Source organism: Heterocephalus glaber, unplaced genomic scaffold (assembly GCF_053883595.1).
Source record: "Heterocephalus glaber isolate CG9 unplaced genomic scaffold, H.glaber_assembly_v1.0 deba00001577, whole genome shotgun sequence".
NCBI classification, from domain to species: domain Eukaryota; kingdom Metazoa; phylum Chordata; class Mammalia; order Rodentia; family Bathyergidae; genus Heterocephalus; species Heterocephalus glaber.
Window position 1 is genome coordinate 1,017,030 of NW_028258358.1, and position 25,766 is coordinate 1,042,795.

Here is a 25,766-nt window from a genome sequence, read left to right on the forward strand (position 1 = left end):
CTATTCTCCTATTTCTCCCTTTTGGAATGGGAATGTTTACATTGGGGCATAGTATGTTGGAAGTTTTTCACTTTCTTTTCATTTTTACAGGGGTTCACAGTAAATAGTTTGCCTTAAATTTTAGAGAAGAATTTGGATTTGGACTTTACAGCAATGCTGAAATTGTTAGGAATTTGGTAACCTCTATAGATCCACTAAATGTGCTTTGAGTAAAAGGATGCACATGAGTCTTTTGGGGACTAAGGGCAGAATATTATGGTTTATATATGGATGTCCCCCCCAAAACTTCCATGCATTCATAGATGGGTCTTTTTGGAAATGATTAGATCATGGGTATGTGGTTCTGGATTAGACCACTGATGGATTCATAGGTGAGTGTGAAAACATGATTCTGTTTACTTTTTTATTATTTTATTTATTATATAATATAGAAGCCAAATACTCAAAAATCAAACAGAATCATGTTATATATCAGTAAGAATTTTTCAGGAAAAAAACAGAGACCAAGATAAAAAAAATGATTTCTATTAGATTTTGAAAAAGGCTCAATAATAGGAGAAGAGGAAAATTCTGTTAGGAGACAGCAGAATCCTTCAAAGAATATAGGCATGATATATATAGAAGAGGGGTTTTTTTCATATAAAAATGGCTGAACTCTAGTCCTTACAAAAAGTGAATGGTGATTAATTCTGATAGATATAAAGAGAAATTATTTTGTATCCAATGGGTAATAACTGAAAATTTTAAGCAAAGAATAAACTTGGTAGAATTAGTAAATTAACATGTATAAAGTTGTAGACAAGATATTATTGGTTGAGGGGGATAAAGTCATGGGATAGAAATTGTTAAGTGGTCATGAGATTCAGTTCATCTTGGTTTTTGGATGAATGGAAGGAATGTCAGTGTGTGTTGGGTTTACTTTGAGTCTTTGATGTTAATTATAGATAATAAAATATGTAGAGATCATTTCCCTTAGGACTTCTTCATACTGTCCTCTAGTGAAGAACATTCTAAATTTACATAATTATCATATATAGAATAAGGGCCAACACACTAAATTAGATTTTGAAGATGTCATTCTGAGATACTGTATTTAGTCAATTATAATCGGACTACACGAACAATAGGCCAGTGTAAGAAATACAATCATACAACAAGGCAGAGTCCACATTCCTCTTCAAAGACTTTGGATGATTTGTGGACTAAGAGTTATGGTTCTTTCTAGGAATAACAGGGGCCAAGGGCATTATATTATCTAAATATTGCCATCATTTGCATTTGATTTTCTTTTTAAAGTTTTCCCCCCAGTCTAACTCAAAAAGATTATTTTCCATCTTTGAAAAATTTCACTTCACCATTAAATCAATCCACAAAATTGAATTATTTTCAGTGTCCAAATTTCTAATATTTTTCTTTCATTTATTGGACCCATGAACAATCCCTGTCATTCAGTACAATTTTGCCATTTCATTGTCATTTTATTAGCAACTTTTGTTCCATCGGCAACCTTAATTCTCTTTTCCCATATAACAACCCTGTATAGTCAAATTTCAATTAATTGGTATGTACATATCTTTGTGAGAGGTATTTTTTATGATTCTATTTACCAAAGGTATTATTTTTTAAATGATCTATTTATTATAATGTATTAGTTTACATATCAGAGGATATTTGGAAATGGATCTTTTCCTATATAACTATACAAATATTTCCTCAAAAGAAAGAGTAATACATGGTATGCACTTAATTTAAAACTAGAGAAACTACATTATATTCTGTCACAGTTTTGAGTGGTCTTTCTGTAAAATGAATTATTTAATGGAAAACGTTATACTTCAAAATTATATTTTCCATTTTTAGTATTTTAAATATTTTTGTGGTTTGTTCCTTCTTTATTTTCTATGAACCTGAAAGAGAATATGACCTGCTTAGCAATTGAAACTGGTAATACTTCACCAGGGGAATGATTAGATACTACCACTCTATAGCTCAGTATCTAAATATGGACACCAGAACTGTGTCAAGACACTATAAATAATTTATGTTATAATATTTCTAAAATGATTTTTTAAATATTTGTTGCAATGTAGTTTAAGGAATAAAGATGAAATTAAAGATGAAATTATATGTGTTATAATTGGCAGCAAATGGATTTCTATTGTTATTTTATTTAAAAAATAACATTGTAAGAAAAACTAAGACAATGCATTTAAAATAATAAGTGAAATGTGCTATGCATAATTACAAGCTTTAATACCATTGTTTGTCAGGTTTACTGATGAATTCTTTACATAAAGTAAAAATTAACATTTTTGTTTTGTAATTCTATGAATTTTAACACATACAGATTTGTACACTAAAATCATGAAATACATCTATTTCTTTAAAAAAATTAGTCCTATTCTCCTTTGTTGCCAAATCTCCAACTCTTTCACAGTCCCCAAATATCCACCTATCTGTTGACTGTACATGTGATTTCATCTTTTCTAGAATGTCACATATATGGAGATTTACAGAATATCATACTCTTATTTTGACTTTGTTCCCTCTATTGGTCAGGTTTACACTGCTGGGACAAAATGCCACAAACAAATTAAAGAAAGTATAGTTTATTTTTTTCATGGTTTTAGTCCTTGGTCAGCTGGCTCTAAAACAGAAAGGTATGGCAGAGGAAAGCTGCTCAGCTCATGGTGTCCAGGACACAAAGAGGGGAAGAGAGTAAGAAGGAATCACGCAGTAGATTTAGACTCCAACATCACACCCTCATGACTGACCAGACACAACAAGAACTGTGCATTACAAATTTCCTAGTCATGTCTCAAGCCAATTAGTTTATAACCAAGAATAACAATCACTATCACCACCCTCCTTGCTTGTCAACTTTACACTCAAGCATATATCTTTAACCAAGGTCATTGTTCCACCCAATATGATATAAGTATCTCTTGTACAACCAGAATGTACTATTTTCTTCCATAAAGTCGCAACAGCCCTAGCCCTGCTCAAAAGGACAAGTCCAAAATACCCTCTGAGATTCAGTGCAAATGTTAATAGTGAATATATGGAATATTTTTTAAAGTATATAATCCAAAAATAAAATGCCACAAGATGAACATTTTCATTCCAAAAGGGAATAGGAGGACAGAAAAGAATTGGATCAAAATCAGACTGAAGTCTGTCAGGGAAACTATTCTATTCTATTGCTACATGTCCAGCATCCTAGGTACATGGGATGATGTAAGCTCTAAAGGACTTGGGCAGCCACAACTCTTTGGCTTTGCTGCTTGAAGCTCACAGGACCTTTCTAGGGCTGGCTCTCTGCACAACCTATGTCTTTCCTCTGCAATTATTTCAGAGTTATGACATCTCCAACTTCTTTCATACTCCAGTACACCTTTAGTTTCATTCCCACGCCTTCACATATCTACTTAGGAGTTCTTGGCATGATCTTTGATTCAGTCATACATTGTCTGGGCTCTCAGGCCTTTTTATGAAATCTGAATGGAAGCTACCTGACCCTGTAACTCTTTCATACTGAATGCCTGAAAAACCAGCATCATATGGGTGACAAAAAATTCTGCTGCCAGCTTGAGCAGTAGCCAGATTCCTTGGCTTTTGAGTACCTGAGCATTCTGAGATAAAGCCCAAGATGCCCCTCCTTGATCAGTGGCCTGAGGCCTTTTCTTTGCAGATGAAAGATTTACAATTTTAGGGCCTTGAATTTGGTATTGGTAGGGTCTTGCTGATTTCTGAGATACTCTCAATTAATCCTTCTTAATTTTCTGTTGTAAAATATTTATCTTCTATTAAACTGTGATAACATCTTCAGCAAACATGGCTTCCATTGCTCCAACTCTATGCATGTTTCTTTTCTGAAAATAAAAGGAAACATCTTCCAAATCTTTTGGCTGTGATTTTTGCTCCCATTTTTTACTGTAAATCTGGCTACAAGTGGCAAGAAGTACCCATGCCTAAACAATGGACTACCTTACATTTCCTTCTCCAAATCAATTAATGCATTGTCAATATGCCCAGTATAATACAATCTGGTAAGTCATGCTCAAAATGTAACCACATTCTTTGTCAAAATGTAACACACATGGCCTCTAGTCCAGGTAACAATCAAGACCTCTTTTCCGCATGAATCCTCCAGTGCTCTCTTGTTACTGTCCACACTGCTGTCAGCATTCTGATCTTCTAAGGTCCCAGAATCGCCTCTTAATTTCTGCTTATAGCACTATAGGTCTTCTGTAGTCTAAATCTCCAAATTCCTCCCGCAGACTGATTCCCACATATTCTAAACCACGTGGTCAGGTATAATTACATCCATAATCTCAATTCTTTTTTTTTTTTTGACAAGTACACATAACATTTATTTTGAACACTGAGCAGCAAGAAAATGCCTCTGATTTTAGTTACAGAGAGCAATGTAAGAAAACCTCTGTAACAGTGTAAGTGTTGTCCAGACTGTCTTGTTAGCTACTGCCAAAAACAGAACTCCATACATTTCTGATTACATCCTAGATTAGCAATATAATTCATTTTATAATCCTTCCATTTATGTATAGTCATTCATTTAAATACACTATATGTACTTATGTGGATTCTAAAATGTACACAAGAAACAGTACTTTTTAAAAGATTAAGGGAGAAATAACAATCCTAATACTTATTTATGTTTTCACTTATCTCTGGTAAGTAATAAAAAAGGTAAGTAGACCATGGAGCTAGTAACTTTAACTTTAATTTTAACTTTAATTATGAAATTTTCAGAGTTATATCTAACGTGGCATAATTTTTAAATTACAAACGGTTATGTAAGAGTTTCATTTTCTGTGTATCTTATTTATTGTTAGAGTTACCCTCAATATACCATTAACTTCAAATTCTATTGGAACATTGTTATTTCTGTGTGTTTGGTTGTAATTTAGGCCAGGAGAAGATTTTAGAATCTGGTACTTCCAACACTGTTGCTGATACAAAAGCGCAGCTTAAGACTAAGGCAAACCCGAGGAAGAATTTTGAGGAAGAAACACTACACATACTAAACTTACTCCTTACCAGTCTGATTTTCTGCCTGCTAATTCTGATATCTCAAGTACTTAGGACTAAGAAATACCTAACAGATTGGGAAAGCATGTTCCTGTGTGTGTCTGCCTGGGTTATGAAGGTACGACCTTGACTGCCATCTACGGAAGCACGACCATTCCTTTCTGGCATTAAACAGCCTTGCTCCATGGTGCCGCTTCTCCATGATGTCTCTGTCTTGGTGTAAGATGAATATGGACTGAAACTTTGAGAAAGTTAAATTTCTCTTCTTTAAGTTATGAGTGTTGGGTATTATGTCTCAGCAATGAGAAAGCTGACTAGTACAAAAAAAATGGTGCCAGGAATGGGGTTGTTGCTGTTGCAGTACTTGAAAATGTGCTTTAGAAGTCTTTGGAATTACTTTGAGAGTGTTGTTTGGAAAGATTTGGAGACACAAGTTAGAGAAACTCTGCAGTGCTTTAAGCGGTGCTTGGTTAGTGATGCTGATCAGAGCTCAAAATGCTAATAGTAATGCAGAGAGCAATGACAGACACAAAATGTTTCAGTTGGAAACAAGCATTGGATTCATAGTTGGACTAGTGGCTATGTGCATTTCACTCTGGTAGAATGTTTTTTTTTTCATTTTGCTGTGTACAAAGACTTTATAAGAGACTGAAAATTAAGATTGTATAATAGTTACCTAGTGAAGGAAATTTCAAGACAGCACAACATTAAAGCTGTCGCATGGATGATGCTGCAGAATTTTAGCAAGTTTATAATGAGAACTAACAGAAAAAGTATAGTGGCAAAAGGAGAAAACTTTGAAAAATTTAACTTTGGGCCCAAAAAGAAACATGAATAAAGTTGTAGATAAAATATGTATGACTGCTAAAGTGATTAGCATCATTAAAAGTAAACCAAGTCCTTTGTTCAAACACAGGAAGAAAGAGTCCTTCAGAGCATCTAAAAATACTGATTGCTAAGACCCCAAATATTGCAGGCTTGAAGGTACAAATGTGTAAACTTTTCATTTCAGAAAAGAGTCTCTGGGATGCCTGCTCTAGAAGGCTCCTCTGGGGAATTGCCGCTGTGGAAACTATTTCACTGTAATCAGCAGCCACTCTGACACCCAGAAGCTGCTGCAACCATGCATCAAGTGAGCCTGGCTACTGCTCATGCTGGCAACCAACTTTGACATTGTCTTTGTGATGCTGGCTTTACTGGTATGCAGAATGTAAGAAATATAGCCTCAGGAAGTCTTTTTATACAGATTTCAAAGGAAAATCTGCTAAGACAGGAAAAAAGCCACTGAAAGGATAGCACCTAAGAGTGTACGAAAGAAGTCAAAGTGCAGTGGAGGCTCCAGAAAGTCCCTGATGCCAAGAACATGAAATGTCTGCTGAGGAAAGCTGGAGGTCCTGAGTGAAGATAATGTGTGTCAAAAACAGCAAGGTCATGGGGGAGAGGGGTGCCCAAGCACTGTGGAACACACATTTTACCAAATATGGAACAATAAAATTGTATATTTGCCCTACTTTGTTCTGCTTTCATTTTGGTTCAGTTCTTTCCTGTCCCCCTTTCTGAATGAGAATCTTTAAACTGTGTCATGGTACCTTGGGATTATGTAGTTTTTTTTTCCCCACAGAGACTCACAGTTAAGAGTTTGCCTTGAGTCTCAGAACTAGGACTTTTAAAGAATGCTGGTACTGCTGAGACTTGGGAGAGAATTATCATATTTTGAGTTGTACCCAGGATCATTGTATGCTATTTTCAATTACGAACTTACTACTCTCTTTTTGTATAGATTAGGTATATGGTTTAAGGAGATTCATTTAGCTATGACATTGACAAGGGATATATTGTGATAGTTAATATTGATATGTCAACTTCATTGAATTAAGAAATGCCTAACACATTAGTAAAATATGTTTTTGGGTGTGTTTAGTTGGGCTATGGGTGGGAGGATAAACTTGAGTACCATATACCATCCTTTGCCCCTTCTTTTTTAACATTCTTCCCTTGTTTTGCTTTCCAGCTGCCATGAACTAAGCAGCTTTGTTCAACTATGCCATTTCACCATGACATGTCTGCCTTGAAGCCAGATGATCATGGGTTGAAATTTATGCAAATTAAACCAAACCTCCTTTAAATTTAAGGTGTTGGGTATTGAATATCAGCAATGAAATAGCTGACTGGCACAGTTATTTAATTTTGTGTAGATAGTATTTGAATATGTACTTATAAAATCAAATCTTCTGAATTAAACATCTTTCTTGATATTCAGTTATTACAAGGATTATCTTTATATCCCTTCAAATCTTTTTCTTCCTTACAGTAACAAACCAGCACAGTAGCTTACCCTCCTGTTTACTTATGTAGTTTGTCTTTTGAGTTGTTAGTGTAGATATACTTTCAAGGTATATTTGAAATTTGCCACTTGTTTATTAGTTCCCCATGCTTCTCAATCAGTCAATAATATTGTACAATTGTTTCTCTGCTCTGTCTGTCTGTCTGTCTCTCTCTCTCTCTCTCTCTCATGCTCTCTCTCTGTCTCTCTGCTTATTTTTTATCCAGCAAAAGATAACTTTCTGAAAACTTTGTGCTACCTTTTTTTGGATGAATATTGAGAATAAAATATAAAAGGAGGTCATGGAGGTGGAAGATGAGGAGAAAGAGAATGAGGAGAGGGTGAATGGGAAGAGGAAAAGCATGAGGAGGAAGAGAAGGAAGATAAGGGAGAGAAAAATAAATCTTTGCCAGTTATTTCCTTTTGTTGTCCACTTAGCAGAAACAAAAATCCACCAAAATATTGTTTGTATTCACTGGTTCAGATTACCCTCTTTATATTCACTATATATTTTTTCCTGTTAGGATTTTGCCAATATCATTCAGCAGAAATTTCTATAGTTAAAATCAACAGTTATACTTACATTGATAAGTTCAGTGGTTAATTTTTAGTCTTCATCATATTTAGGCTATTGATATCTGTTCCAAAAATTGATTTTCTTGTATTGGTTTCTAATAGGAGCCAATTTCATTAGCATGATAACTTTGCAGTCACGTGAGTCTAACAGGTCTCTGGGTTGAGAAAGTTTCTACACTTGGAATATTCTGCTCTTTTGTTGAATTTTAAATAATTTTAACAAGAATTTCATCATTTTATTTCAAGCAAAAGCAACAATGTACTTCATGATTATTTCAATAGACCAATATTTCTGATAGTTATATCTTTGTCTCTTTCCTTGCCCACTTCTCTACTTACTCAGAACATTTTTTCTCCTTTAAATATAGTCATTTTTTATCTCACCTATTTTTATGCTGTATGTACCATGAATTTGCTAAATAATTCAGTTTATATTTCTAGACAAGACAGATAATCCTCTTAAACTCTAGTTTTGTAAAACTGCAACTAAATTTTTCATGATCAATATAGTTGAAATTGAGCTCATATTTGCTCACAGACTTTCTCATCTTTGTTGAAACAGTTTATATTATCCCAATTGCTCATTTGTTTGTATATTTAAAAAGTTCTCTACATCATAGCTGTCAGGAAATAAGGCTGAGGCTGTCTTCACAATATATCTAGAATCTCACTATTTGGTCATCATCAACAAGGCAATCCTTTTTGTCTGAGCCACCATGATCACTCACTAGATTTCTTTGATAGCTTTGAAGAAAAGTTCAATCTCTTCTATTGTTTTCCTGCATTCTATTTTCAGCAAAGCAGTAAATGTCTTTATGGTATAAATCAGTTCAAATTACTCCTTTGTTCAAAACTCTGATGTGTCTGTCTCTTTCACAGAGTAAAAGCCTATGTTTATACACTGGTTTAACACATCCTACAAGATTTGTTCTCTCAATTTCCTGTCAGATATTCTTTACTACCTTATTACTCACTAAACTGTAGAATGCTAGTGTCTTTTTTCTTCCTCAAACAGACCAAGCATATTCTTATTTTAACATGATTCTTCTGGCTGTCCTTCCTTCCACAAATTTTCTTTTTCTAGACATATATTTGACTAACTCCTTTGTGACTTTTAAGCTATTTGTTGTATCTGAACTTTTCAATGAGGCTTTTTTGACCAGCCTGTTTATAGATGGTGACTATGTTTCTTTCTTTGCATTCTATGTTTCTTTTGCTTTATTTTTTCTTCGTTTTCCATTCTCTGTGTGTATTTTCCTGATATATATGAAAGTTAAAAATTACTATTGTCATTTCCCCCCAATAAATTTATATTTGAAATCCTAACGCCCAAGGCGATAGTATTTAGATGTGAGTCTTTGGAGTGTGACTAAGTAATAAACATAAAACACTCATGATTGGGATTAGTGCCTTTGTAAAGAACAAATGGGGGTGTTTGCTTGCACCATCTGTCAAGTAAAGACACAGGGAGAAGGTATCATATATTAATCAGGATATATGTCACCACCAGACATAGACTCCACATTGGTCTTGGACTTCTTGTCCTCAATAACAGTGTGAAATAAATTTATGTTTTTCATAAATTACCAGCTTATGGTATTTTGTAATAACTGGATGGACTAAGACACCAATATTGTCTCTCAACACCAAAATGAATTCTTTAACAATAAGAATGCTTTCCTACATAACTGGAATATGGTTATCATTCCATAGAAAATATTAACTTCCTTTGGATGTCCAGTTATCCAGGACTTTAGCTTTATTATTTGTTTCTTTTTTGATGAATATTTTTTAGTGTAGTGCATTAAATAGTGTCCTCCAAAAATCTATAATGACACAGGATCTCAGCATGTGATCTTATGTGGAAAAAAGGTCTTTGCAGACATAATTAGTCAAGATGAAATCATAGAGAATTACTGTGGGTCCTACATGAAATAAGCCCTGTCCTTATAAGAAGAGGAGAGGATACATAGAAATACACATAGGAAAGATAGTCACTTAACATGGAGGTACCCCCAAATTGCAAGGATTACCGAGAGTTCAGTAAGCTAGAAGAAGCATGAAAAGATACTTCTTTAGAACATTTGGAGAGTGGATAACACTGCTTGTTACACCTTGATTTTTTATTTTTATCCTCCATAGAATAGTCAGAGAGTAAGTAGTTTGGAGTTTGAGGCATTTTGTTAGGTTGTGGTCACTATAGAAAATTAATATACCTATTATAAAATAGAAATTGTCAACCAAATGTATTTTATGAAAAATTTCTGTGATAGTAACATAGGAGAGATCACTTAAGGAGTTTTGTCTTCCCTTACAATCTTTTATGATTCAAGCAAGAACAAAATTAAATTATATTGTGCCAGAAGGACAAAATTTGCAAAGATTAATTGTAATATTGCTGAATTAAAAAACATTCATTTCTTCTCTACAATTTTATTTGTAGGTAAATGATTCTGCAAATTAAAATATGTAACAAACATTATATAGTTTTCTGAGGAACAAAAATAGTATATTTGCATGATAGTTAAGAATTATACTTAGAATTAACAAAATGAATTTTTTTCATGTTATGACTGAAACCCGTTAAACTTTAAGAAATGTCTAATTGTCTTTGCCAAAGACAATAGTCAAATAATAGACTTGATATTTAGTACACATGGCTTTTTATACAAATTTTAGATTTTGAGACTGAAATTTAATCCTTGTCCCTTTTTCTTCTTTACTTTGAAACGTATTTCTTATAGACAACCTGCTGAAGATTGTGTGAATAAGCAGGGGGCTACACAGTTGTCAAGTGTCTCCAGGTGAGAGGTTACATAAAAAGTAACCAAGTGAAGGAACAAATGACACTAAGAGCCAAATGGGGAAAATCAACAGGTGGCATGGACTTAATATCAATCAGTAGATTAGAAGGGGAGTATCACCCCCACATTGTGTTAGTGCCAATGAGCCACTAACATGTCTACAGAAGAAGAGCTGGAAAGATAGACTGCAGCTGGTTTTTAATATAGAGAATATATGCCTCTACAATGGAGTGTAGGTAGTCCCTAGAAGCTAGAAAAGATAAAAGCAAAAACAAAAAATATGACACAAAGAATCCCATGTCATTCTCCTTGATATTCACTGAAAAGGAATAAAGCATTTTTAATACCTTGACTGTAGCCTGATGCAACCTGCCAAACTTCTGAAATTTAGAACAGTAACTTAATAAATTTATATTATTTCAAGCTGTAGATTTGAGAGAATTTTTTATAACAATAGAAAACTGAAAATAAACAAATATTTTACTATTAAAGCAAAATAGAAAGCATAAGAAACAAGTTGGCTAGAATAAATTCTGAAATGTTTAATTAAAATTCCAATTAATAACACAAACATTAATTCATTATGTGAATATAAATATGATTATAGTTATGGATTGATACAGATATGAATGTCTGTCTTGTATTTATATGTTTACACATAAACACAAAGGCTGGGAGTAGCTCAGGTATAAGACACGGGCCTCATTTCACTTTTCTGCGTGTCCATAGTAGTGTTTTCCTAATACTACTTCTTTAAATGACTTTTCCTTCCTCATTATATGTTCTTGTCATCTTGTTGAAAATCAGTTTGCCATAAATAACTGGGCTGGATATCTGGTTATTTATTCTATTCTTTTGGTTTATGATTTTTTTTCATATACCAATACTATGCTGTTTTACTTACACTCCTTTGTAGTATAGTTTGACACTAAGTAGTATACTGCCTATGGCTCCATTCATTTTGCCCATGATGCTTTGACACTCTTTATTTTCTATTATATAGAGATTGTTATTGGCACTTTGATAAGAATTGGATTGAATTTATAGGCCAATATTTATAGTGTGTATGTTTGCAGAGTATTAATTCTTTCAATCCACAAACATGAGCTAATTTTGCATATGTATCTTCATCAGTTTCTTTCATCAATGTTCTAGAATGTTCGTAGTAGGAATCTTTTACCTTCTTGGTTAAATTGATTACAGAATATTTTTTTGAGATATTTTTGTAATTCAGATTGTTTTCTTCCTTTCTCTGTTTCTTTGTTTCTTTTTTTTTTTTTGGACCATGGCTCGATCGCCGAATTTGGTGTTACCGTATAGGAATACTACTGATTCTTCTGTATTAATTTAATATCCTGCAACTTTACTAAATTCATTAGTTCTATCAGTTTTTTGTTTGTTTTGATGAAGTCTTTAGATTGTTCTATACATGAAGAAGTTCATGTCATCTGCAAATAAAGGACAATTTACTGTGCTGAGGTATATTCCTCATATGTATAATTTGTTGAGACTTAATCATAAAAAAGTATTGAATTTTTCAAATGTCATTTGTATATTTATTAACAAGATTACATGTTTTTATCCATCATTCCCACATCATTCCCATGTTTGTTGATGTGCATATGTGAATCATCCTTTATCACCAAGGAAACCTTACACTGATTTGCACATGGAGAGCCATTCTTACATCTCAGAGATAAATCCTACTTGATTCTGGTAAATGAGGCTTACAATGTATGTTGAATTTAGTTTTCCAGTATTTTGTGAAATGTATTCACATTTTTGTTCTCCAAGAATATTGTCCTGTGTCCTGATTTAACTTTGCTGTACATTAGTTTAAAGCTAGCCATACCAAATCACTTGAAAGTATTTACATTCACTTTTTGAAATAATTTGAGAAGGAATCATATTGAATTTTCTATAAATATTTGATAAAAAAAAACATTGTGAAAAAATCTGATTTAAAATTTTTCTTTCATGGGAGACTTTTACTTATAAATTTAATTTTCTTCTACTTATTTATCTGTTCAGATATTTCCTTTCTTCCTGAAAGTTTTACTAGATTGTATGTTTCTAGGAATTTATGCATTTATTTTAGCTTATCCAATCTACTGGCATGTAATTATTCATACTAGTGTGTTATTATCATTTATATTGTTATGAAATTAGTTGTAATTCCTCATTTTAATTTCAGATTATATTTATTATAATTCTTATGTTTTTACTAGTCTAGGTAAATGTTCAAAAATTTTTCTTAATTTTCTAGGTCTTTTTTATTGGTTTTATAATCTGTATTTCAATTATTTCACCTCTGATATTATCCCCTTCCTTTTTCTAACTTTGGGCTCAGTTTCTATTTTTCTAGTTTTATAATATGCAACTTTAAGTTTTTTATGTGATCCTTCTTCTTTAATTATATAGGTAGTTATTGATATAAACTACCAATTTCCAATTGCATTTGCTATATCCTGCATGTTTGAGTACGTTGTGTTTCCATTTATGTTTGTTAGAAGTATTTCATTTTAAATTTCTCTTTCGGTCTGGTTATTAACTTTTTGTTATTTAGGAGTGTGTCATTTAAATTTCATTTATTTGTGATATAAATTTCCTCCTATTATTAATATCTGGTTTATGTCATTGTAGTCAGAAAAGACACTTTTTGAAAAAATCTTCAAATTGTTAAAACTGTTTCCTGTCTTAACACGCAATCTATGTTACAGCATGTTCTATGTATAATTATAAAGAAAGTATACTTTGCTGCTGCTGGATGAAATGTTCTATATCTGTACATTAGCATGAATCCCGTATTTTTTTATTGATTTTTTAATTTGAATAATCCAGTCATTGCTATAATAATGTGGTGAAGCCACAAAATTATCATTTGGCAGTCTGTCTCTCCTTTTAGATCTATTAGCATTTGCTGTATATTTAGACCATTGGATGTTGGCTGTACATAAACTTAATATTGTTACATTATTTTGCCAAATCAACTTATTTTTCATTGTATAATGATCTTCCTTGTCTCTTTTTACAGGCTTTTTGCCTGACGTGTATTTTACATGATAAAAATATACCTATATTTTAAATATTTTAGAAGTCAGCATATGCCACAAAATGAGTATTTATATATCTGTGTTCACACAAACACACTTTTAAGAATATGTATCATACACAAGAGATGTATACAGGTATTTATTTTTAAATAACATTAAGAAAATAGGGAAAGAATGATGTTGTCACGTAGGTAGTATATATACACAGCACACATTTACTTGTTCAGAAAAAGTCACTATTAATATTTTGTACACATTATTTTCAGTTTTGTGTGACAAAGTTGTATAAGAAGGATGGTAATGAAGTTGTGAAAAATAAGGGATTTGTTGCTGTGAAATACTTCTACAGATTCCATTAGCTCTTTTCTGCACTAGCTATAGGGGTTCCAAATATTAAATGTTGAACAATTATTTAAGAGTTGGCTACTCCCTTCTTTTGTTCTTTAGCAATTGGATGCATCTTTCTTTTTATAATCAACATTCCTAATCTCAGTTTTCTTCTCTTTCTCTAACACTGAAATTACTATTCAGTCAGGTATTCATTCATGTACCATCTTTGCTAATTTTATTGACTAATTTTCTGAAGATATGAGTCCTTTCCTTCTCATATTCTATCAATTAATGTAATACACTATATCAATAAAACCAAGGACAAAACCCATACGATTATCTCCATAGATGCAGAAAAAGCATTTGACAAAATCTAACATGCATTTATGATAAAAACCCTACAAAACATTGGAATACATGGTCTCTATCTCAAACTGATAGAAGGCATCTATGAATAACCAACAGCCAATATCATACTAAATGGTCAAAAACTGAAATCCTTCACACTAAAATCAGGAACAAGACAAGGATGTCCACTATCACCACTCTTGTTCAATATAGTTCTGGAAGCATTAGCCAGGCAAATAGACAAGAGAAAGAAATAAAAGGAATAAAGATAGGTAATGAAGAAGTCAAATTGTCATTATTTGCAGATGACATGATACTCTATATAGAAGACCCCAAGAACTCCACCAAAAGTCTTCTAGACTTAATAACCAAATTCAGTCAAGTAGCTGGTTACAAGGTCAACACACAAAAATCAATAGCTTTCCTCTACACCAATGACAGACTCACTGAGAGAGAAATGGGGCAAATAATTCCTTTCACAATAGCATCCAAAAAATTGAAATAAATAGGAATCATCCTAACAAAAGAAATCAAAGACCTCTTCTCTGAAAACTATGGCACTCTGAAAAGAGAGATTGAAGATGATATCAGAAAATGGACAGACATCCCCTGCTCCTGGGTAGGAAGGATTAATATAGTGAAAATGGCCATGCTTCCAAAACTGCTATATAGATTAATGCAATTCCAATTGAGATCCCAGCAGCATACTTCATAGACCTCGATAAAACAATCCAGAAATTCATTTGGAACAAGAAGAGACCCAGAATAGCAAAAGCAATTCTAAGTAACAGAGACATGGCAGGGGGTATCACAATCCCCAACCTGCAACTCTACTACAAAGCTACTGTGATAAAAATAGCATGGTACTGGCAAAGAAACAGACTTGACCAGTGGAACAGATTAGAAGATGCAGAAACAACACCAGACACACTTAGCCATCTCATCTTTGACAAAGGAGCCAAACATCCTCACTGGAGGAAAGATAGCCTCTTTAATAAATGGTGCTGGAAAAATTGGGCTTCAACTTGCCAAAGATTAAAACTAGGCCTATATCTCTCACCATGCACTAAACTAAAATCAAACTGGATTAAAGATCTAAATATTAAAATAGAAACTCTGAACCAGTTGGAACAGATGTTAGGTAGAACCCTTGAAGACATCGGTGTAGGAAAAGATTTTATGAACAAAACCTCAGTTGCCCGTGAGCTAGCACAAACAATCAACAAATGGGATCTCTTCTTATTGAAGAGACAACCCACAATGTGGGAAAAAATCTTGACCTGCTCTTCCTCAGACAAAGGTCTACTATCTCTATCTTTAAAATGTTGATGAAATCATAGTGTAGTTTAAATTAATGTGTTGAAAAACTCAAATTCTTCAGCTTTTCTCCTGGCTTCCTAGTGGCATATATCTATCCCTTTACTAATATATTTCTCCTGTAATGGGGATTGAATTCAGGGCATCACAAATGCTGGGAAAGATTGGCACCTTTGTGTTATTTCCCAAGCCTTACTTTATTTTATTTTTGAGAAAAGATCCGAAACAGCTGCCAAAGCTGGATTTGATCTTGTGAGCCTCCTGCTTCAGCCTCACATGTAGCTGGAGACTGTAGGCATTCACTACCTTGACTGGAAGATTTGAACCAACTTTGTTACCAACAGTGATTAATCTAGATCTTTAATGATTTTTTTGTATTTAATACTTGGTAGATTGGATTATTGCTTAATTTATAGAAGGAACCTAGGATATCAGTTTTAATTTTTCACTTGAATAAACAAACCTCTTGTGAACAGTTTACCCACTACTTGTCTTTATTTTTTCTAAGTAAAATGAGTGATACTCCCACTTCTTCATCAGTCTCTAAGTACACACTTTTATTAACACAATCTGAACCAAAACACTCATAAATACATACATATATCTCTCTACTGTCTCCTAGTTTTCTCTTTTTCTTTTTCATCCAATATTTTAAGAAACAATGATTTTTTTTTATTTCTTTAACTTTGTTTCCCTTTAAATCTATAATTGGCTTAAATATGTTATAATTTGTCATCATTCCTAACAATCCACTGACTACCATATAAAAGGATTATAATACTTTATTTACATTTTCCAGTTATTGCCATTCCCCTGTGTGAAGGGAGTTTAGCATCACATTAACTCAGTTCAAATGGAATTTATTTGGTTATTGGAAATGAGCAGATATGATCATTTTTATGTTGAAGCAAAAACCCCTGGCAACATACTATCAATATCTCTACTCTTTTTCTTCCTACCATAAAAATTGTACATCAAGATCCAGGATGATCTTTTACCAGAAAGACACATTAGCAGAACCACAGCTGACTTCAGTCAACATGCATGAAAAATAAATTAAAATTAAAACTATCTTATAAATGACTGCTTTTTTCTTGTTTTCCTATAAGATAACTGAAAGACAGACAGACATAAAGATAAAAGAAAAAAGAGAGACAGAGAGAGACAGAGAGACAGAGACAGAGAGACAGAGAAAGACACAATTTTGTAGTCAGAGAAAATGAGGAAACATCACAAGGAATTATTTGGCAAAACTGTCAAAACCAGTACTGTGAAAGCAAGTTATATATCTAGGGAACTTGAAAATTTAATTTTTATTGATGATGCAGTCTGCATTTGGCATACTACAACAAGAAAGACACAAGCTGATTTATATATTGGGTAGAGGAAAAATACAAGTGAAGTTAAATTTTGAGAAGTTCTGAGACTATCAGTGTTGGGAGACACAACTCTTGCATACAGCTGATCAAAGATCTACTTTAAAAGTTCAACAATTAGCATTAGGAAGCAGACCTAGTCTAGAGTCTCACCATGAGATTCTTTGCTAAATATCTAACTTGATTTAATTGTCTCTCAGCCAGTACTTAAATCAAGAAAAAAAGCCTAGAGAAATGAAATTAAATATGTTACTCTTCCAAAGGAGAAAAAAGAGAAGAGACACTCAATTACCTGCAAATGAGTCAAGCGAAAGAGCATGTCTAGATGTTTATTGTATTGACTGTTGGTACATCATCTAGAACATAGTTGTTATGAGTTGAATTATGCCTATCAAAACTGTATGTTGGACTCTAATTCCCATTGATTCATCAATGAATATATTGGGAATAAGTTCATTGCAGATTGACCTAGTTAAAATGAGGTCATACTTAAGTAGAGCGAGCACTTAATCCAATATGACTGATGTGTCAGAAGAATGAAATAATATCATATACAGGTACCTTGACATGATAACCACGTGAAAGCGAAAGACTGAGTAGTGATCCATTTATGTTGTCACAGGTCAAAGAACACCTAAGGCTACGGAAGCTGGCACAGCAAGGAGATACCCTACCCAAGAGGCTGCAAAGGTAGGATACATGCAACCACATCCTAATTTTCAACTTCCAAGTTTTATAACTGTGAGAGAATTAACGTTCATAGCTTTTAAAGTCACAAATTCTGTGATCATTGTTATAGTAAACTTATAAAGCTAATTCACAACAAAAGCTAACACTGGGCCTTTACAGTATCAAGTCCAGACTGCTCTCCCAAAATTTCAGTTATAAATATTCAAAGCTCGGTGTTTAAAGCAGATAATCTCCCAAACTAAATGCATGTCCTAAGCCAATCTCATCACACTTCCCTCAAAAAAAAATTCTATTATCTATATTTGTTTCTCTTATGAGTGATGATGTTATTATGAAAATCAAATATTCAAAGACTAATTTTTAACTTCTATTACTGCTTCTTCTCTACATCCAATAAACTTTTTTATATTGCCTGTTAAAATTTTCTTAAATCCATCACTTCAAATTTGACTATGGTTCCTGAGCTTATTCTCTCACTCATGGACAGTTAATTTTATAAATTAGTTCATTCCACTCTTTTCTGTGATATGTCATTACCACATTCTACTCCTCAGAGAGTTTATTTTCATTTTCTTTTAAAGTCTGTTCTGTGTCATTAAGTCTCTTAGTTACTTTTCTCTTGTTGCTGAGACAAAATACACAACACCCAAATTTAAAGGGGTAAAGGTTTATTTAGCTCACAGTTTGTAGAGATTTTAGCTCATAATTGGCTAGCTCCAAAGCAAGGTGGCATGGCAGACAGGAATTGCAGAGGAAAAACTCTTCATGGTGGGCAGAAGGTAACAAAGCAAAAAGGACAACCTTGGCTCTTTCTATTCTTTTTACCTTATCCAGGCTTCTTAGGGTAGGTAGCACTCACACCCTTAAACCTAGTGCCCTTGATGCTAGCATCACCCCATGAGTCAATTCCAGTATCACACACTCTATTTCCAGCCACCTCTGAAAAAAGCCAACCTATGACCACATGAGGCTAGTGGGGGACATCTAGACAAAACCATAACATTAATTTTAAAAATTCTTAGATATCTCTTACCATTCTTTTTATTATTACTAGTACTACAACTACACACCATATTACTGCATAGTTTTACTTACTTCTATTGTATTCAACATATTTTGTATTCTTATTGTTTGTTATTTGATGATCAGGAACCGAATGGATTTAGATAACAAAGAATCTCTTTTCATCCAAATTTGCTGAACAAAGCCTCATTATTTAATCACTCTCAGAGAATCTTAAGAACAGTAATTTAGAGGGCTGGGGATTTAGCTCAGCAGTGCCACTGCCTGCCTGGCAAGAGCAAGGTCCTGTGTTTGATCCCCGGTACAAAATAATAAATAAATAAATAAATAAATAAATAAATAAATAAATAAATAAATAAATAAAACAGTAATATACAGAGCTGTAGTAGCTTGAACAGATTAAGGTACAAACCTGTAGAGAACAGGGAAAGGGAAAGTTACTATAACATAAGTCCTAGTCTCCTGCGAGCCACGACAACACAAGGTGAATTAACTTATTGTACAGGAAAGGTGGAAAAAATGACACTTTGAGAAGCCAAGCTTTTAGTCTGATCAATGCTGAGCTGGGTGGCAAAGATGAAAACCCCCCAGTTTGCCACACCTTTGTTCAGTACATCAGGAGAAACAAATATAACAAATGATTCCGGACAGAGAGTTCAGTACATCAGGAGAAACAAGTGTAACAGATGACTTGGGGGGGGGTGGAAATCCTGGAACAATGAGGAACTATGCAGATGAATATTTTGTTCCTCCCAGGATATCTTCAGCTGGTGTAATCTTGTCCTGGAGCATCACAGCATCGCTGGACCATTGAGGTCTTAGCTGTGACTGGAGGCCAAAATGGAGTTATGCCTTGAAATGCCATAGCTGGCCTGTAGGCAGGAGAACTAGGCCTAATCAAATTATTTTTTCCCAAAATTATATAGAATTACGCCCAACACAAACCTCATTTTCAGCTGCTTATGCAATCTCCACTTGAATGGCAATAGGTACTCTGGTTCATATTCCATAATGGAGTCATCTACACCAATTTCTATGTGCAGTTTTCTATTTCTCCTCATTGTAAATAGACTTCTGAAGTAATGGGTGTTTAGATATCCTACAAATAAGGTTTAAAGATTTAAATTTTTATTCACAGATCCTTATCCCCAACTTCACAATTCAACTGTCTACTAAGTCTTTCATTCAGTACATTTCAATAATTCTGAATTTCATTCTTGTCTGATAGTAATTTCAGTAAGCTTCCTGGATGTTCTTTTTTTCAAAAATCTCCAGAAAAATCCCACTTCCTTATATCACCTGAAACAAACGTCCATAAACTAAGCCAAATTTGCCTTTGAAACCTTACCTTTGCATTAGTCTATAAACAATCAAAACAATTTTCATTTTTCATACAAGTTGTAATTGCCATCTCTCTCAATATAAAATATCTTTCTTGACAGATTTATTCACTGTTCTGTGAAATGCATCAAATTTTTGTGATTCAGTTTAATATATTATACTTTTACTATGTTAGCTTCTGCTATTATTTTTCCATTCTGTAAACTTTGTGTTAGTTGTCTTATTATTTTCTGTAATAGATACATAGTTCACTAAATTTCTTCTTTTTTAATATAAATATTTAGGACTCAATTTTACATTTAATCACAGTTTTAGTTGTGAGACATATATTTTAACATTCATTAAATTTATTAACATGAAACTCAAAATACATATTTTTGTAATAATTTTTGTCAGTTTTTATATAATACATATTTTCTATTTATCATTTCTTGATAATAATTTCTTGCTAAATACTACCTATGGACACAAAGCATAATATAAATCTTTCCAATATCTTTACTATTTTAGATATTTTGTAGTATATAATATTTTAATTTTATGATTGCTTAATGTCCACTGAAAAAAATCTAATTATTTTGAATATGTTAATTCATTCAAATAATTGGGTATTCTTGATATATATATTTATATGTATATATATATTATTTTTTTCAATATATGATACATACACTGCTAAGAAAAAAATATGTTAAAAATATCCCAGAATTATGCTGTATGCATCATTATGGATTGGAAGTTATATACATAATTGTGCTAAATCTCTTTGAGGGTATATTATTAAATACACTAATTTACAACTGTTATGTTTTCAATGACTTACCATTCTATCTATATACATGTCATTTTTTCTAACTGATTTTAAATTAATCCTTTTTCTGATATTAGAGCTACAAATAACTTTATTTTTGTTACATTTTGTCAAAAATATTTTCTATTCTTAAACTTTAGACATGCTACATGTGAACAACATACAATTGGCTTTTCCTTGTTTTATAAATGGAACATTTCATCTTTTACATTTTTTAATATAATTATATTTAAATCTACCATATATTTTGTCCTTATTGTCTTTGCTTTACTTTTTTCTGGAGAGAATTCAAAGGTGGCAGAAGAGAACTCCAAGCTGTATGCCTGCCTGTATGATCCTTCCCCTTCAATGGGGGCAAGACTGATGAATACAAAGTAATGTGGTTCCTATGAAAAATTTGATATTGAGTTAACTTTGACTTAATCAAAAGAGAAATCATTCTGGGTTTTCTTGATATAATACATTGAGATGTTTTTAAATAGGTGAAACAAGCTGGGTGTTATGACACATAAGGGGAGACTGAGGCAAAAGGCTCATGAGTTCAAGGCCAACATGGGCTAATTAGTGAGATCCTGACACAAAAGAGAAGAAAAGCGGAGAGAAGAGAAGAGAAGAGAAAAGAGAAGAGAAGTTGGTGATGTAGCTCAGCAGTAGAACACTTGCCAGGCCAGGGATTTAGCTCAGTGCCGCTGCACCTGCCTGGCAAGTGCAAGGCCCTGAGTTCAATTCCCGGTACCAGAAAAAAAAAGAAAGAATAGAACGCTTGCTTACCATGCTCAAGTCATTGGGTTCAGAGCCAGCATAAGAAAAACAATTTGGGAAAAATTGCCATATTGCAGAGAGAGTTCCATGTCAAGGATGAGTCCTAGAGGTGAGAGTGGCCCCTGGCCAAGATCAAGTATGAAAATACACATCCTAGTCATATCTCCACAGCGAAAATGTCTGCTCACAACTAGAGTGAGCATAAAGCAAGATGTTTCCCCATGTGAGTCTACAGATGAATATGCATGCACTCCAACACATTGATACCAGTCTCATGAAACCCTCAACAGAGGATCTAACATAAACATGTACCAATTTAAATCACAAAAACTGTAAGATAGTAAATCTGCATTATTTTGAGTTTTGATAAATTTCTGATTTTATATTCTGTAGCAATAGAAAGTATGCAACTCTACTGCCTCCTTTTGAATTGATGGGTATATTTGACAGATGAAACATTCTATGCCTACTTCTCACTATTTCTTCATTGGTCTCAAAGCATTGTTTGATTCACAACTTGAGTTGTTCTGCATGGAGGGCTAATTCCATAAGTCCAGAAGACCTCAAATAATGAATTTATTTCTCTATATTTTGCTCATTCTCAGAACTTTTCTTAGAATGTTACCTTGTAGTTGTCTCACAAATTAAATTGTTTTACATATGTTGTTAATTTTCTCTGTATGTTCCTAGGGTTCAGAATTGGTACAAAACTATTTAAACTATTATCATATAAAATATTTTAAAAGTTCTAAAAATTAAGATGTGTGCTAACCCTTTGAAATAATTAAAATGCTCTTATTTGGTTTCTTGTGCTCAAGTGAAAGAGGATTGTGTAAAATATCTTATGTAAATTTTATCTAAATCATTTGTCATTTTAGCCATGATACCTGTGACTTAGCTGTCCAGTCAATATAAATGTAATAGTGTTATGATATTGCAACATTTTGTTCTATATATATGTGACTTGTTTATCTAATCATTATACTAGTCTTCCTGAATTGCATTTTTAAAATTATTTATTTTGTATAATTTATACCAGTGTTTAAATTTCTGCAACATCTTTATACCTTCTATAGTCAATCTTCTGTGAAAACAAAAAACACTGGGTAAGAGGTATTCATAATTTAGTCATTTTCAGAAAGTTATGATACATTTTGACTAGGGTACTTTTAAGCCTTGTTTTTGGAATACTGTATTTACTTCTATTTACTTCATTTTAGTATATATAAATATACTACCTAATTTGCTTTTTTGTTGAGCAGCTCATCTACATGTGGTAAATGTTCCTTTCTACTTAATTTCTGCTTCATCTACTTTTGAAACAATTTTATAGATTGCCCCCATCTCCTACTTGGTTGTTTTGAAATAATCTAGTGACTATTGTTTTGTTTTTCATTGTTTTCTAGGTGTTTTGATATCAACTTATTCTGTGTGCCCCTATACACCTTGCTACAAATAGGCAGCTTTCTTGATCCATCACATCGAATGGGGTATGGGTGATTAAGAGCTCTTGAATACTGTTCTAAAATCACAGGAGACATGAGTCACAGTTCCACACCAGAGACCTAACCATCATTCTTTTATTTAAGTTTACCTTCAGTTTTGTCAATATAGCTTACTTACTTTACTTTAACTACTGGTTGGACTCATGTAATAAATGTACTTACCAATTAGAGGAATGAAACATTTTTAATCCTTTTAGTTGGCATATTATTTCTCACTCTATTTCCACAAACACTACTCAATTAGTATCAGTTATCTTTAAGCCATTCTATGTCCTAATCTCCTGATCTGTAATATTGAAATCAAAAGGTTACTCTACATATTTCACAGAATTTTTAGGTATTATAAATGTATCAGATGAAATAGTTTACAACAATGCTGAGACCTAACTGTCATGAAACTACCATGGTTATATAATCTATCTATGTAAGTTATATTATCATGATTCTACTCTAAAGTTGGTGCATACAAAATTGCTTATGTTTTCTGTTTAATTTTACATATGGTCTTCATGTCTAAAATAAAATTGTTGGATGCGACCAATCAAATTCTAAAAATTGTACCTATATTTAAACAGTATTTATAACGTATGTGAATGGAGAAATTATTCCTGGACCTACTCACCACCTGGTTCTTACTTTCAAAATACATTTTTGATATATTTTAAGCAAAGTTGTACTTTTAGATTTTGTTTGTTTATTTGAATCTTAGGCCACATGGCAAATGAATGAGAAGAAAAAGACAGTTACAGCAAAGAAGTTACCACATATGCCCGTAAAATCTAAAACAAACATTGTATGACTTAGTTTATTCTGTAAGAAATTCAGGTTCCTATAAATGTATCTAACATACAATTCAATATTGAATACAATAATCAAATAACTATATAGCCATGAACAAAATCCTAAAATGTGAATTTGTGAGATTTTTAAAAATCCTGAGCAACAAAATGTCTAAAAAGTCATAGCCCAATAAGAATACATACTCCAATAGTAAATATTTTACTCTTTCATTAATGTGTGCATTCTAATGCTAAGACTTCACCAGGAAAGTAGATGTACAGAAAAAATACAGATTTTTAAAATTGATTTCCCCCTAATATCTAAGGAACTGGATGTTAATTTCAGTTAAGTAAAAAATGTAAATTAAATGTATGCTATATTTGAATTTGTACATGTGTGTTGTGATCTCAAGGTACTTAAGGATTATGAAATCTTCAGAAAAAAGATAAAAAATGTATAGATTGTAAAACACTATCTTAGAAAATGCTGTTCTTTTATTATTATTCTCCTAATAATAAAGGAAGCTATCTATGAGACTTGCTATAATTTTTATGAACATATCATATTTATTAGCCCTACAATGGTATTTTATATATTGTTTTCCATAATACAATGAAAGAAAAAGGTTTTGCAAATTATCCAAGAAGACAGTGATTTTAAGTGATATATCAAGTATTGAAACTTAAATCAATAATATCTAATTCTGCAGTGAATTGGATTTCTTACTAAAAGTTAATATTACATATCTGGTAGTATCTTTATTATCTCCATTATAATATATATTACTAAATTAATAATTTGTTAAATGAATGTTACAAGTTAGAGAACACAAAATGTAATATGTATTCTTCTCTGAGAAGAGCACAGTCTGACCATTTGATTCAAATTGAACGAAGTGCAATAGCAAACATGACACAGGCAGAGGATTGATAACTCCCTGCACACTGAGATGTGTAGCCTACATTCTCTTCTAAATGTAGCTATTCAGCAACCCTACTGGAAATCCACATGAAGAAAAACACTTAGCCCAGATGTTTCTGCCATCACAATGAGTCTGCCAGTATATAAAATAAGAGAGCATCTTGAACACTCCAGTCCCACTGATGCTACGGGAAGCAGAACATCTGTCTGTGCTCATCCTCAAAGGAAGATTTATGCAAGAAAAAAATTAAATATAAGTTTTTGAATGGTTTCAGCAATCCGTGGACAATTGAATCATCAATGTAGTTATTGCTTTATAACCAAATAATGTATTAAATTTATCTCTATTCTTCCTCAATTGTTTTGCTCACCTTTAAAGTTATGTAGTGGTTTAGATCTATGATGCCCCCAAAGTCTCATGTGTTTGGAAGGTGATTGGATCCCGGGGATACTACTCAACAGTAGGTTTATCTTTTGATGAGTTCAGTAGCTGAATGTGCTTTTAAGAGGTGAGACCTGGCTGGGTGTGGGAAACTGAGGCATGACACAGAAGGATGTATTCTCCCCCCCCCCCCGCCGCCCCTCGCCCTTCCTGGCTGCCATGAGGTGGGCAAATTTCCTCTTTCATGTACTTTTCTCCATACTGTACAACTCTGGAGCCAGCTAACCATGGATAGAATTCACAGAAACTGTTAGGCAAAATAAATATCTCCAGTTTTAAGTGCAGATCCCAGATATTTTGTCCCAGCACAGG

At 32.9% G+C, this 25,766-nt stretch overlaps 1 long non-coding RNA gene across 1 annotated transcript in view; it reads left to right on the forward strand.

The window, feature by feature from the left end:
* LOC110348982 (uncharacterized) overlaps positions 1-25,766 on the forward strand; it is a 103,059-nt gene that overhangs the window by 26,331 nt on the left and 50,962 nt on the right. The window contains exon 2 of the long non-coding RNA XR_015443689.1: positions 17,802-17,869. This is a non-coding gene — a long non-coding RNA (uncharacterized LOC110348982). The remainder of the gene's footprint in view (positions 1-17,801; positions 17,870-25,766) is intronic.